Source organism: Triturus cristatus, chromosome 1_2 (genome assembly GCF_964204655.1).
Source record: "Triturus cristatus chromosome 1_2, aTriCri1.1, whole genome shotgun sequence".
NCBI lineage: Eukaryota > Metazoa > Chordata > Amphibia > Caudata > Salamandridae > Triturus > Triturus cristatus.
In genome coordinates this window covers 1013548011-1013564237 of record NC_140580.1, presented here as the reverse complement: position 1 = coordinate 1013564237, position 16227 = coordinate 1013548011, and the positions used below count along the sequence as shown (strand labels likewise).

General features: G+C 41.5%; 1 protein-coding gene and 1 long non-coding RNA gene across 2 annotated transcripts in view; one reads left to right on the top strand and one right to left on the bottom strand.

The window, feature by feature from the left end:
- Window positions 1-16227, top strand: part of WHRN (whirlin) — an 822559-nt gene that overhangs the window by 78817 nt on the left and 727515 nt on the right. The window lies entirely within an intron of this gene.
- LOC146868600 (uncharacterized) overlaps window positions 7975-16227 on the bottom strand; it is a 28976-nt gene continuing 20723 nt past the window's right edge. Inside the window, exon 2 of the long non-coding RNA XR_014966303.1 lies at window positions 7975-8835. This is a non-coding gene — a long non-coding RNA (uncharacterized LOC146868600). The remainder of the gene's footprint in view (window positions 8836-16227) is intronic.

The window sequence follows — 16227 nt, the reverse complement described above, 5'->3', positions numbered from 1 at the left end:
TTCCGCCTTAGGCAATTTAACGGAAGAGCAGTCTGCTATGCGGATTGTTGTGCTTCAAAATCGTCTTGTCCTTGACGTCATCCTGGCCGATAGGGGCGGAGCTTGTAGGGTCATCGGATCAAGCTGTTGCATTTTCATACCAGAAAATTCGCCATCTGTATATAAAGCCATAACTCGCCTTCATAAGATTGTAAGCCAGATACACCAGAATCCAGGCACCTGGACTTGGTCCGGTTGGTTTTGGAGTGTATTATCTACCTTTGGATGGAAGGTCCTATCTTTCCTAGGTATTGGCCTTCTCATACTATTCAGTTGCTGTCTATGTCTACAATGTGGACCAGCGATCTGTGGTCTGTGTGCCACATCGTGTATTCCACCACCAAGATTTCATTCATCCCGGAAGAAGAAAGAAGAACAAATGATGTTATATGAACAGATCAACGGATTGATGAAGATTGATATCTCTTAACGGGCAAGTAGGGGACAAGGAGGGAATGTGGAAATATGGATTTTTCTGATCAGTTATGTCCCCTATCTTGGACCCCAACGGTTTCATGTATGAATCATAAGTACATGTATGTTCCCTCCAGTTCCAGTTATGAAGACGCAAACACATGTGCGTCCACCGTTAACATGTCCTCTTTCAGATCCGCCATGAATAGGTCGGATATTCCATTCCTAAGTATGAAAGGCCACCGGCTTTATATGGTTCACCTATGCCATTTTACAGTCCAGGCAAGTAGGCCCTGATTCTGTCACCGAACTCTTCTTGCCTTCTGCCTCTGAAAGCTCTAGTCTGAGCCTGCATCTGTGACCATGAACTTTGTCTCATTCCCTGCGCGGCTCACGAAGCCTGACATCAGCCTATTGCCTGCCAAAACCTGTATTTCACCTTCGAAGTTATCTGCTCCGTTCCCTGCCCGATGCATTCCTGTCTAGTAGTTTAAGTAAACATTCTTCCAGCTACCGAGCAAGGGCTCGGCTTCTCTGTCTTTATGCAAGTAATTCATAGCCCTATTACTATGGAAGATTTCCACCCACGCATCTAGTGTAGACACTTAGACGCTTGTACACGCACTAACAGTCAGTATAGTCAGTATAGAATAAGATTCTACTCTAAGAGACCTCTCTTTTGGATAACATAGTTCTTTAAACATAGGATGTTAGATATGATTTGGGATTAGGTTGACTTGACCCTCCAGACTTCTGTCGCCACATGTAGAGCTAAATGTCAAGTCCCCTTCACCCCCTAGTTGCACGTCAACCACACGTCATGCTGCTGCGCGCGCATTTCTGCCAAGTATTTCTGCTGACATTGCGAAATTCTTTCATAGAACCACCCTATTATGACATCACATCTGATGACGTTCTTTCATCACACCCAGTTACGCCTATTTTTGCTACGCACAAATATATTATCCACACTATCAATTGTTACGCCTCTTGTATTTGCCTCACTGTAATGCCTATTGTATAAAAGTGATTGATTGTCAATAACGTAGGTACTTCACTTCCTGAACCTTCGTGGTGATGGAACTTGGAGCAACCGATTATAATCGACCATTGGAATAAAGCCCATTCCGAACCTCTAATACCACGGATTCTGCCTCTTATTTACTGAGCTATTTTATTATGTTTCTGTATCAAATTAAGTCCCGGTAATTAAATTATTTACCACAGTTTAGAGTATTGTATCTCTGAATAACTTCTCTGATTATTTCTTTGTGCAATATTCTGATTCAGTTTCTTCAAATCCTCAATTACGCAATCACTGAAAGTATCTATTGCGTCCTTAGGCATCAGAGAAATTAATGTAGATGGCGGACGAAACGGGCTTGCTGCTGCACAGCCGCTTTCAATGCCCATTTGTTGAAGAACTTCCTGTGAGTCAACACTGATATTATCTATGTGCCCTGCCAATGCATACATAGATTTCAATGTAGAAATGTCTGCTGTTTGTAGAATTCTGCTTGGTTGATTTGCAACAATAACGTTAGCAGCTGTTTCACTAACTTTGTTTAATCTAAAATGTTTCATCAATTTCAATTTACGTATGAACTTAAATACGTCTATGCAAGATTGCACATGCTTAAAAAGATAGTCCTAGTGCCAGTAACTGTGTCTCAGCGGCATTTAACTGGATCTCAGTCAAATCTATCACTGTATTTCCAGTGCCGTTCTCATTTCTTACTGTTGGGGCCATTCCCTCTCCCTCGTTTTCCTGCCTCCTCTGCTTGCGCCTCTGTTTGCGGCACTTGTTGCGCCTGCGTTGTTTTCGTCTGGGGAAGTCGCTGCCTTGGTGTGTGACGGCGATCCTCTATTATAAACCCCAATTCCTCAGAGGGAGTAAAATTACCTGCAGGCTGTAAAAGTTGAAATGCATATATATTCACTGAAAAAAACCATTGGTTTCAGACATGTTATAGTTAGTTGGACATTTCACTCGTACAAAACCATAGAAATTCCCCTGTTATAGTTAGTTCAGCTAACTATAACTCGCACCCCGCAATGCACTGCTGAAGACGTCACATATTACATCATTCATGACATGGTCAGTGACATCACTGATAACATCACTGATGACATCTCAAATGACATCACTGATGACATCACTGATGACATCATCCAGTGACTGTGTTTCTATAAAGTTTAAATATGTTTTATATATATGCCAAGGTGTATTGAATAATGAGTGGGTGTATAAGTGTCTGGATGGAGGATTTAGTAGGTACGTCACTGACTGTTTAAGTGAGTTATTATCTGTTTCTTATTGAATGCATGGGTTAGTGACTAAACTGTGCGAATGTCTGTATCAGTCTGTCTGCTGTTGTATAAGCTGCTCCATGGGTTGGTTAGTAGCTACACGAGTGTCTATATGGGTTATTGATTAGTTGCCAGAGTATTAGTATGGGTGCCCGAGTGTGTGTGTGGGTGCGTGGGAGGTGTGTGCATACATGTTTGAGTGATTGATTCACTGGCTGTATGGGTTCAATAGTGCATGTGGAAACATCTTTATGGGTGGGTCAGTGTGTGTATGGGTGTGTTACTGAGTGAATGAATGTCTCAGTGGTACATGTCCAAGTAACTACATATGTAAAAGGCAGTGTATGTGAGAGTTAGAGTATATAAATGACTATATGTAAGAGTCAGTGATTGTGAGAGTGGCTGTATAGATGAGTGTTTACTTGTATCAGTGATTGTATAAGAGAGTAATTATGTGTTTGTTTCTGTTTGAATAAGTGATCTGTTGGGTGTATAACTCTATACGTCAGTAAATGGAAGTGTGATTGATTCTTTGCGTGACTGACAAGGTGTGTGAGTAACTCCATGAATGATTGGCACTGTGTGAGTGTCTGTATAGGTGTATGAGTGCATATGATAGTGTTGTATTCATGAGTGACTTCATGTATGAGGGACTGTAAGGGTGAATGAGTGGATGTGTGTCTAGACCTAGGAATCAGTGAGTGCGTATGTAGTAACTGGTATTGGTGTGTCGATGGTTTTGAAAATGATACTCTATATTTTAGAGTGGACGTATCAAAGGTTATATTAGAGTGTGAGGAGGTGCATCAGATTTTCATGTGTATGATGTAATCAGTGTCATCAGTGATGTCAGGGTGTTTCTACCCTGCCCCCTTCTCTTGTTTTCTACCTTTGTTTCTCTGTTTTCTGGTGACTCGCTTCTACCGACAAACAAGATGACTGCCAACACTTCCTGGTTTGGAGTGTTCGCAGCCAATCACAGTGAAGCTCGTGCACGGCACTTAGGCTCCGCCCAGATATCGAAACTTTTATTTTTCTAATTTCTCAGCATCAACTGAACAGATTTACACCATTTAAAAAAAAGGTCGCTTTCTGACCCACGCACTACCTTTCTGCCACATTTGGGGTAATTCCGTTCAGTAGGTACGGCTGTAGCCTTGCTCAAAGTTTCCTATGGGAAAATGATTTTTTGACTCTTATCTTTTGAATTTCTCAAAAACTACTGAATGGATTCCCACCATTTAAAAAAAAAAAAAAAAAGATCGCTTTCTGAACCAAGCTCTACCTTTCTGCCAAATTCGGGGTAATTCCGTTCAGCAGTTCGGGCTGTAGCTCGTCGCAAAATTTCCTATGGAAATTAGCATGGAGAAAAGTTTTGGGACCCCCCTTTTTTCTCAGCCCCCGCTTCACGAATCACCCCCAAACTTTCAGGATAGGAGCTGACCTGAATAGACTTTTTTTCGAGAATGTCACAAAGATTCGTCAAACGACGCCAAAGTTATTAGCAAATCAAAAAATGCATTTCCTATGGAAACTAGGTTCTAACTATAACTACCTACTAGCGACCGCCAGTAGGTAATATATATATATATATATACACACACACGAGTCAGCAGTCTAATGCACATTTGCACTTTGTGGTGCAGACAAAATAAAGAAACATTTTGGTTCAAAACCGGTCATGGTGTTGTTTTCTCCTTTCTGATGCAGAAACGTAAGGAGGTGATTGGATATATTTATAAATGATCTGTATAGAAAGGCTCTAAGTAAGAAAATTGTATATTAAAAGAAGACAAATTAAATTTAAATTAAACTCTGTATCTGGTGAGTGTCTGATCTTATTTCCAGATTTTACATTTGAGGAATCTGAAGCGAAGAGTGGCTGAGCATTCTGTAGAAACAGGTGTGGAACAAGGATTTTGAATACTCATGAGGGGGATCTCTTGCAGAATGTTTGCCTTTATGCGCTGAAAAATACCATAAGCGGGTAAAAAAACACAGACATTCCCTTTTAACAGTGCAATTAAACTTCATATTCTGCTTGCTTCTGAGCCTGCTTAGTTCCAGAGCCCAGGTTCCTCAAGTTCTCGTCTGTGTCTGCTATATAGAATGTCAGTACTCTAGTTCTCATTTGAACTGTGCCCTGAAGATAGTGTAGACAGCAATAACACAATCCCCAATGAGCTCTCTTGTGAGAAGGTCTGGGTTAGAGCAATGCACACAATATGAAACGCTCGTAAAGAGAAGAAACTTGAACGGTATGACTGGCAATTTTTGTGAGTGGACCGAGGGATGAATAGATTAGCTCATCCATTATTATGGAATTGTGTGAAATTATTATCATTTAAAAAAAAAAAAAAGATTTCACATTTGAAGAGCAAGCATCTTTATGATACTGCTCCTTGATGGCTGATACCTTTTTCATTGTAGAGCTATATCATGAAGATTGAATCCTGCATATATATATATGTACTAAGTTATATCATTTATATGAAATGGGTTTTTACAGAAATAACCGTTTTAGAACACCCTTTTAGCTTGAACACATACAACAAAAACTGGAGTTTTGCCCTAAAAATTCATGATTTTTTTCCCTGTTGAAGGGACAGCATAAATAAATGCGCCACCAAAAAGTTGTGTTGACAAATGTTTCAGATTACTGTTGACATGATGTAAAGTGCTTTTGGATGAAGATTATATTCATAACTGTGCATTGATGTATTTACAACAGACTGTAGATTAATATTGTACAGATTACATGCACATTGTGGTCTCGAGGGACACATTTTATCTTTAAAGGGGATTGTTATGGCAATGTTTTTAATAAATTGCGAATTCATTTTTTATTGTTAATTTTATGTTTATATAATATGTGCATTGTTCTAAACCCAACGTTCAGATATGAGTTCTTTTTAAGGGCAGTGTTATGGATATTTGAATCTTTACCCTATATCCTTAGTATTTTTATACTACTAAGATATCCTAGTATGTGCAATCAACAACAAATGATTGTTGAATTAGGTGTATAGTTCATACAACACATGAAACGTGTTTACTGAAATCGGGAAGCTATGTATCCATTTGTTGAAAATGTAACCTCTTGTCAGCCATCTGGACCAGTGCTCTTAATTTCGTGGAAAACAATTGTGGGAAACCCCTGAGAGAGAATACATCAACCTCTACATTTCTAACACAGTGAAAAACCTTAGAATCTACCACAAATAGTGCACCGCCAATAAATAGTTTACACTGTGACTTAAATCTGTTAACTTCTAGATTCTTTTGCACCTTTGTCTTTACCCTCAGTTATCCAATCCAGTGCATTTAAATAGAAGGTCCGTACTGGGTGAAAAAAAATTGTGTTTCTTTGTTAACATATATAATGTATCATCTCCCCTCCATGGTACCTTCCACTTATTTAGCATTGCGAAAAAATATAACATCCTACCAAACCTTTGTCAATGATGGCCAACATTCCAAAGATCTTGTTTACAGCAGCAATATTATTCAGAGGGAGGACGCTGTCAGGCGATGGGGTTAGACCCTCGGCTTTTGCCCAGCCCTCTGATTCCACCCAAGTTAATAACTAGCAGGCAGAGCTCCTTTTCTATGTCTTCCTGGATCTCTCCTGCATCCTGAACCACCTCCTTCAGCATCAACTCTTGAGGAACATGCCTAGAGTCAAATACCTTTGCAGTGTGTCCATAGCAAGTAATTAGTATAACAAATGACTTCATGTGATTAGTTTCTTATAGATGAGAAATATTGGCCTTTTTATGCATATTCATTCACAAGACACTGTCTGGAGGTGTCTTTCTAAAAAGCACAGGGGAATCCCATATTCTTGCCAACTCAATCATACGTTTTTCCTTTTAAGGTCTCTTTATGGCTCACTTCAGTGGGAAAGCTGGCCTTTCCATCTTCTTTTCCATACAATCCATGCACTCCCTGTGGACCTAATTGTATTGTCATTGATGAATCTCCTACTCTTTATTTATGGATGTATCACGAAGGGTGATGGAGTTTGTTCTTCATCTTAATGGCAGTCTTCAAAGGGGGATTGTCCTAATCTGCTGTGTAATTTCTTCGCAAAACATTTGTTGTTGTTTTTTCTAATGAGCCCTACATTTTCAACATCACATATATATTTTCAGTCTCTGCCTAAATATCCAGATTAAGGAGACGGAATGAATGGAGTGTAGCATTAGGGAGTAGTGTGGATTGATTGGAGACAGGGGAGCATTAGCAGCAGCTGTGAACATATGCTGGCAGCACTGACTGTACACACTAGGGCAGTAATTTGAATTAATGGCCACTCTGCTGAGCCGAAGTAACAGTCATGTGGTCTGCACATGAACGTCTAGTCTGTTCACGGCAGCAGCTCAGCCCAATTCACTCTTTCACACTGTCACCCAGCCAGGGCTTCCCTGCCCCTTGTAGCAGGACAATCGCATGTAGTGACTGTATATGGCAATATATGTAGTTGAGACTGAGCTTAACTTTCAAAAAAACAAGTGCTGGGGCCCTCGTCAGGAGGCCACTGCAGTTTGCACCACACATTGTTACTCCCAGCACTGCAAGTGGCAATACTAAAACAAGTTCTAATCATCGCACTGCTACAAGTGTGACAATTCAGGTCCCCAAAGCTATTACAATGGCTTGGGCAGCAGTCAATAGTCATTTTTGAAGTATATTGAATTAATAAACAACTTTTGTTGTGTTCATCTTTAAATGAGACAGACAGCTCCACCAGGTGGCAGACTGTTCCAAGCCCAGGTGTTGATAATTAAGTGCAGGTGTGGAGCACTAGAAACCACTGGCTCAAATTAAACACTAAGTTGAGTAGATAAGCTGCTGATATTGGCCCCTCAGAGGCCTAGGTACTGATTCCAGTCTCAACTCTTGACTGAAGTTGTGTGATTATGGGCAAACCACTTCCTCTCCTCATGCCTTCATTGTGAACCTTTGTGACTTAAATATATGCAGTGTGTGAGAAAGTGGAACATTAGTTGGGGTGGATGGTAGTCCATCACACGTAACAATGTCACTATTCTTGTTAGGTCCAGCAGAAATATCAGTACTTTAAACGTGAGCTCAATCCCTAGTAGCTATGGCACAGATAACTTGGGCTTAGCTTAAAAAACTGTGTAAAGCATTTAGAAGTGCCAAAATAGTTATAACATAACTCAATAAAAATCCTAGTCAAATGTATGCAAAGAGAGAATATTTTAATGAACAAAATGACACTAAAATAAAAAAGAATTAAATAAATGGAATTTTGGTGCCAAAAAGTGCACTGCAGGCAACTGGTTGCGCTGGACCGGGACAAAGATATGGTTTAAGGCAAACCACGATAGAGCACGATGGAATCCTGATAGGTCCGGATCAAAGAGTTACTTTCAGACATAGATATTTTTCTGAATAAAAAGTGGTTGTTGACAAATCATCAATGGGGCCAGCTGTAAGCTGGATCTGAGTCTGGGTTTAACAATGGCGAGTTGCTGAAGAGCGGGATGCCGACGTGGTTGTGGACTAAGGTGAGAAAGCTCAGAGCAGAAGAATTCCAACATCCATGCCCAGAAAGTCCTCAACATCTATCATTTTTGGCTCAGCATCACTCTGGCTAAAGCCCTCTACGCTTGGCCATAGAATCCTTTCTGGGAGTCAGATCTCCTTCAGTGAGGCACACCAGCAAGTTGGATCTGACCAGCAATTCAAAGTCGAAGGCAGTCCTGATCTCCCACCGGTTCTTTGAATAAAAAGTTGACAAAGGGTTTCTATTTACTCCACCAGAAGCCAACAGCAGGGTCCAGGGCAGGTCCAATTGGAACTGGTCACCTGGGCTCTTCAGGAAAGTGGGCTTCTCACAGCTTTTGTATCCCTGTAGCTTAACAGGAAGTGAGCAAACTGATCCTTGGAGTCGAATTCTCAGTCCTGGGTGCACGTGGAAGCAGGTCCAGCCCTTATGAGTCTCATCATAGATCGCAACAGCAAGTGCAGTCCTTCTGTCTTCCATACAAAAGGAGCAATTATCAGTGATTGACACGGTGAAATATGACAATACTTGATGACCTGTAAGACAAACACATATGTTATTGGGACCTGCATATTCAAACTCGGGATGCATGTTTCATCCCAGTTTGACACCTGGCTAGAGTGTGTAGGTCTAAGTGGAGCAAAACTGCACTTTAAGGCAGATGTCACCTATAATACAGTGAAGCACTACAGATTTTTCAGTAAACCATACTGACCTATATATGAATGGTCACTAATATTATATGGCCTAACCTATGCTAGCACCTATTCTGGCAGAGTACCTTCAGCGCCAGGCTACCTGTGCCCAATTACTGGGCTGCATACAATGGTAGGCTCACTTGCGCAGCCTACACATGCATGTGCACGCGTGTTCACATGTAATCAGCCCAGTGCCCATTAACCTAGTTTTGCTGCAGCTGCCTTATCTTAAAAGGTGCACGCTGATGCTAAACATGCGAAGTCCTGTTACTGTGAAATTACCATGAGTGTGACTCAGGTAGTGAGATTTGCGTTAAGTAAAGGTCCAAAAAACAGATGATTAAAAGCGAAAAATCTGGGTGGATGAAAATGATACACAGTGTATATGTAATGTACTTCCAACGTATTATCCCATTCATCATAAATCAACTTCACCTCCTATGTAATCATTCCATCATCAATACTCACATCACTATCATGCTGTTATGCAGCATATCCTATAGAAATACTTCATAGGAGAATAAATGTGAAATGTTTGTACCTATAAGGAGTCACAAAGGGTAAGGTCCACTGACTAGAAATGTGCCTTTTAGATAAAGTAGCACTGGCATCTGGCGAGTGAGATTAAGTGGAGATATTTCTTTTTTTAAAGCGCAACTAAACCATACAAGTGCACTGTACAATATAACAATTCATGGGGATGGATTAACTCCCTACATTTAATTGCATGTAACCAAGGAAGGCATAAAATCAAAAAAGCAAAGAGAATAGTGAATAAAGAATACACAGGGCTGGTGTACAGAGGGACTGAGAGGGGAGGAATATAGAAAAGTAGAAGGGTTAAGAATTAGGAGTGCTAGAGAACCTATAAGGAAGAGAGTTTAGGACAAATCAATAAGTGGGAAACTTGATGTGGAAGTATCTGAAAAGAAAGCTCAGTCATATAAAGAGGCGGGGTAGCAGTAACAGGAAACAATGACATGGAGAGATGAAAGGGAGTTAGGGTGGGACTAAATAATTCAAGGAAGATATAACTGGGATTAGAAGAAGACTGAGATACTGATAATAATAAGCGGGAGGAAAGAGAAAGAAAAACTGTGAGTGAGAGGTCTTCAGTAGATGAAAGATGTGTAGGGTATGTGTGTGGAGTTAGGCAGTGGCGTTGCAAGGTCAGGTGGTACCCAGTGCGGAAAATTTCTTGTCACCCCAGACTTGACAAAATGGCAAAAAGATGTGTTTAAAACACATATTTTTGCCATTTTTTCACCCCCCTCAGTGATGACACCGTGGGCGGCCGGCACCCACCGCACCCCCCTTCCTACGCCACTGGCGATGGGGTAAAGTAAGAGATTTAAAAGGAGAGCAAGTTAGTTGTAAGAAATAAACATGGCAAAAGTGAAGGAGATTAACTCGGGATGATTTTAAACAGGTGGATTTTTAGTCCTGTGCATAATTCGATGAGGTCTTTTAGAGTTTCTCCGATCAACTGAGTTCCTGATCGCAAGCTGTTCTAGAAACTGGCTGTGAGGTAGCTTTGTGGGAGCAGACATTTCCCGATTCCAGATAAAGCTGATCTGTAATTCTCAGGTTCCTCATGCCTCCAGAGATGTGTGGACGGTCAGAGGCTCTGTCCTCAAGATGCCCAAAAAGATGTGTCGAGTGCCAAGAAACGAATATATAGGCTGAATGCAAGGAGACTGAAAATGGGTTTGTGAGGGAAGGAGCCCTGGCACCAGGAATATCAAAGGAGGATAGAGGAGATGTTTTAGGGCAGGGGCATAAAGATGCACAGATGGACTTGATGCGAGGTCTGTGAGTGGGACCAAGACCTAGGATTCAAAGGGCTGTGCAGAGAGATGGGTGTGGGGGGGGTGGGGGCCAGTATACATACACACCCCTACATTTTGGAGGGTAGTACTGCTCCCACAAAATGATACCGAAAAGTGATGTATTTACTGGGTGCAGTATTACCTCTCCATTCCAAATTTTACACATCAGATTGGAGATAAAACAGGAAGAATGGTAGGTAACAGTTACGCCTATTATTTACAGTGTTTAGAAACAGTAGAAATGTGGTATGAAGCACTAAATGAAAACATACTGCTGCTATAACTACTGAATGTTGTTTAGCGAAATTTAGTTATAGCATTTTGGCATTCAAACTGAAACCATGCCCATTTACACTATAGTTTCTGTATATTTTTTATGATCCCTGTACATTTTGACCGTTTTGTGCAGAAGTTTGAAAAACATTATTAATAAACATAATTTATTAGAGTTCTCCCCTCCTCTTGGATATGCCTTTCGCATGAATTAAGGTGTTTGATACCACTGTGTTTTGGCAACAACAATCATCAAATGCATAATGTAGAAAAATATAATGCTGCATTATGGTGAGAGGGACATCAAAGCTCTGTAATTTGCCTAAAAAGACACGAAAAAGACACGAAAGCACCGTGATGGAGAACCGCTGCTGCAATTTATTCGTTCTGCTAAGACCTGATGAGGCAGTTTGATACTAATGGGAAGGAAAGATGACTGGCATACGAGATGATGCAACACACACTCACTCACTAACCGCTCCATCTAAAACACGGCCGGCCCGATCCAGCCGAGCCTCTACCTGCATGAGCCTCTGCGTATGCAGTTATGTTTGTGTACGAGAGTGTGTATGTGTGTGAACATGCTATTCGGTGGTGCCATGTTTTCTTGTGTACATGCATCTGGCCACCGTTATGTTTATGTTTTTTTCTTCATTTGATGTTCTTGTCCCTGAAGCTATTTTTGTGTGTGTGTTTTTGGGAGCAAACTACCATTATGTATATGTGGACGTGTGTTTGTCTTGTGTATTATTTGTTGTTGCATTTATGATGATTTGTGGGCAATCGTATATAAAATAATGTGTGCATAAGTTATTCTTTGTGTGTATTTATACCCTAATGTCTGTGCGTAGCTGTATTGGCGGCGTTCGTATTGTCTGTTGTGTGTCAGACTGCCCGTTTGTCTTGTAGTATTATTTGTACATGCTGCAGTGTTGATGATCATGTATAAGATTGTGCGTACAATAATGTGCTGGAGCATACTTTTGTCCTGTTCTGCTTTCTTTCTGCAGTTATCTGTTTGTTTGTACGTGCATAGCCTAGAATTTGTGGCAGTTATACCAGTGTAGGAGTGTGTAGGAGTGTGTTCACTTATGCCGTGCTTATTTCTAATGTGTTTATATTTGCAAGTCTTCATTTTTTGTGTGGTGTTTGTGTTTCAAGTTGGCGTGTGTTCAGTTTATGTGTGACTATGAATGTGCATGTGTAGGTTTCTGAGCGTATTTCTCTGTTTCCATTTTCTTCTTGGTTTACACGTGTCTATGCGCAGAGATTTGATTGTACCCAGTGGCGTCACTAGGGTTGGTGTCACCCGGTGCGGGTAACTCATGGTGTCACCCCCTCACGACTTACCTCATGGACCTCCTCCGCCCCGAGTCCGCCAGTGGACACAGTTGGCAAATAACGGGACCATACAGAATCCTTAGTAACGTTTCTAAATGTAGGTCCTATATTTACAAAATGTGCCTGTTAACAACAGTGTGATAATGATTCATTAATCAGGTTGTACAGTGGGCTACCTGCTAGTCAACAGTTTATTGGAATTTATAATATCATAGGTATGGTACTTTGTACTGGTGTGGTGTTCCCACTATCCATCAACACGATATATCAGTGGTCGAAGTGGGGGAAAAAAAGTAGGGGAACTGTGGGCGGAGAATCAAAGGGCGGGAATAACCCAAGGATTGGATCAGTGGGCAGAGCCAGAGGCGTGGCCAGAATGCGCAAACATCCCAATTTTTTGTATTTGTTTGGTTTCACTGCCCAGTTTTATCAACCGATGGATACACATGATTATTTAAGGTTATAATGAGTTATTGACAGTAAAATGTGTTCACAAAGTGGCATATGCTTCTAATCACAGAATGTCCCCAAATACGATAAAATGTGGAAGCACAAGCCATTTGTCTCCGAGCCATGGAGTTTCTGTCATCAGCACATCTCCCTTTACCAAAACAGCAGTTCAAACATGAATTGCTAAAAATCCTAGTTTGCAAATGTTTTCTAAATAATAATGGCTCTGCCATATTTGCCTCATAATGCAAGATCTGCAGCATGATCTCACCATTTAAACTAATAAATTGTTTGTTGCTCAAACGTATCAAAAGTTAATACAAATTTGACTTGTGTTGCTGCGGAGTAGATGACAGTTAATAGCTCACTGTTCTATGTTAGGATTTTAACTTATAAACTGCAAGTAACAAAAGGATCTCTCTGACAAAAGCAGTAGCCCACTGGCCTATTTACATTATGTGCACTTTGTGATCTGCATGATACATGTTCTTTGCAGCAGGTACATTAACCCTCTGAGCTACCTTTTCATGAGTAAAATCTTCCATTAGACAAAATTCCGATCTCTCTCTAGGAAGAACATTAATCACCAGAGTCATCATGACATTTTTATTGTTATCGAAAATTACTGGAGGCCAGGAAGGAGGCAGCAAGCGCTTTTAAAACCATAATATACTTGCAAAAATGATGCCTCCACCGAAAGTGAGCACCTGGTGCGGTCACACCGGTTGCACCGCCCTAGAGCTGGCCCTTCTCAAGGGTCCTGTGATCTCAGTGACAGGGTCACTGTTCTAGGGTGTACTGCTTCATAGGCCTGCCGCAAAACTGGAGGTGAACTTCAGTATGAATAGTGGTGGACAAGCCTTGAAGGTTAACCTACACTTGTCATGCTAGGGTCCACCTGCTGGTGCTACGACACCGGGGCTTCTAATGTCTTGCGAAGCCTTCTAAGGTCTAACATGAGATAGTGCTCTCTCAGGAGAGTGGTCTGGCGGACTGGTTATTAAGGCTGAACCTGGTTCCCCAGTTCCAAATTCAGCAGCTCTGGCCATAGTGCCACATCCTCTCCCCCACTGAACACCATACTGCCCCACTGAGAAAAACTCAGACTACCTTCAACTACAGCCCAATTGTTGCCAGCTATAAACACCTGGATGCGGCTCAATTTAAATTACGCACTGGGCAAGAGCAATATGTGGCCTACAAAAAAAAGTGACAGCATCCTGGAAAAAGCAAACAATCATAGGGAATGCAACATTTTGCAAACCATGTGAAATGTAAGCAGGAACAACATGGTTACCTTAACGCTTTTACACTCACTGTTCAGAAATCAGTGAGTGCTTTTGCCTGAAAAGTTAAGGACATGACAACAGGGCCCTGAATGGACCCATTTCAATGGCCATTGCTTATATCCTTACAAAACGTAAGCAGTATGGTGTAAAAAAAGACAACATCCCTAGATACAGAGCAGCAGTACAAATTTTGTTTTTCAATCCTCACATTGCAGTACCTCCAGGATTGGTGCACTAGTTCCAAGCCCAGGGAAAACAAAGCCAAGACAACAAAAATAGCGCTTCACTGGCAAACTCTGTAAAAGTGGCGCTAATGTGTTTGGGTGTGAATAAAAATCAATCTGGACAGTTTGCTACCACTCTGTCTTACTTTATTTAGTTATTTATTTTTCATATTTTTAAACTTTTATTCCTGATGCTGCATTTTGGAATTAAATGTCAGAAAAATACGACATTGATTTCCAGCAAAAGTGATTTTCTTTTTTGGATCCATTTCACAGGGAAGCAAATAAAAGAAAGGAGAGGAGACAGTGTGCACTGCGCACAGGCACGTCCTCTTCCTAAAAGGTTAGGTTGCTCTGCGCACACGGGCCCCAGGGCCGGCTTTAGCGCTGGTGGCGCCCTGTGCGACAATGTTTGTTGACGCCCCCCCAATGACCACCTCCACCACGGATTCTCTCACTAGCACCCTTTAACAGTGACCAAGTCACCATAACCACACTCTCTCAGATGCATTGAATTAGTTATATAGCGCCACTCATACCAGTGTAGGTTGTCCGAGCACTTTGCATCACACACACATTACACAGAGACAATCAATCATAGGTGTGTAAATCCGTGTATAGGAAATGATACATAAACCAAAGGACTGAAAGTGTAGGAGTCACATGACATCCATACTGGTAGGCAGTATAGTGCTTGGTGTGGAGAAGCACAAACGCAGAGTCGAAAAAGAAACCGCATAGTTGGGAGTTTCCTTTAATAATAAGAATCTATTTCTAGCCAAATTAACCATTTTTGCAACATTAATCAATGTTCTAATAATGTATATTTTGAGGTGTGTATGCAGTTCTAGGATGAAAGTTAATAGCTCACTGTTGAATATTAGGACTTTAAGTTATAAATTGCAACAAAAAGATGTCTCTTTTGAAAGCAGTAACCTGCTGATCTGCACTCTGTAATCTACTTGGCACACGTTCTTTGCAGCAGGCATATTAACCCTCTGCACTAACTTCACCTAAGTCAAAACCTCAACTTTACCAAACACTGATCTCTCTCCAGGAAGATAATTAATCACACCAGTTATCTTGACATTTATGTGAGGCCTGGTAATTGCAGGCGGAAAGAAACGCTGCAGCAGGTGCTTCAAAAGCATAATAAACTTTCAAACACGGCGCCCCCAGGAAGCCAGCACCCGGTGCGGTGGCACCCGGTCGCACCGCCCTAAAACCGGCCCCTGACCGGCCCTGTTGGTGTCACCCCACTTGAGGGTGTCACGCGGTGCGGTCCGCACCCCCGCACCCCCATAGTGACGCCACTGATTGTACCAGCACATTCTAGACTCTGGAGGTGATTATACTCATGCTTTAGACCGTGTTTTTGTCTTATGTGCTGGTCTTTGTGATTGTGTTTGTTTGTGACATGGCATGTTCCTGTCCTTTCGTACCTTTACCACCACATTCCTGTGACCATCTGCTGACTGTGTGTGTGTGTGTGCTTGTGTGTATGTGTCCGTGTCTGTAAGTGTCTGGATCTGCCTACAGAGGCTCACTGATGTTTGTGCTGTTATGTTTCCCAACTGTCACCCTTAACATTGCACTGGAGACTCTGATAGCTGCTCATTTGACTGGATATGTGATGGTTCATGTCCTGCTCTAATAAACCTCTCACAACTTACCTGTCTCATGGACTTCACTTTATAACACTGGCGACGAGGATGGGATGGTGCAAGTCCTGCTCTACAAAACCTCTCACAACTTACCTGTCTCATGGACTTCACTTTATAACACTGGCGACGAGGATGGGATGGTGCATGTCCTGCTCTAATA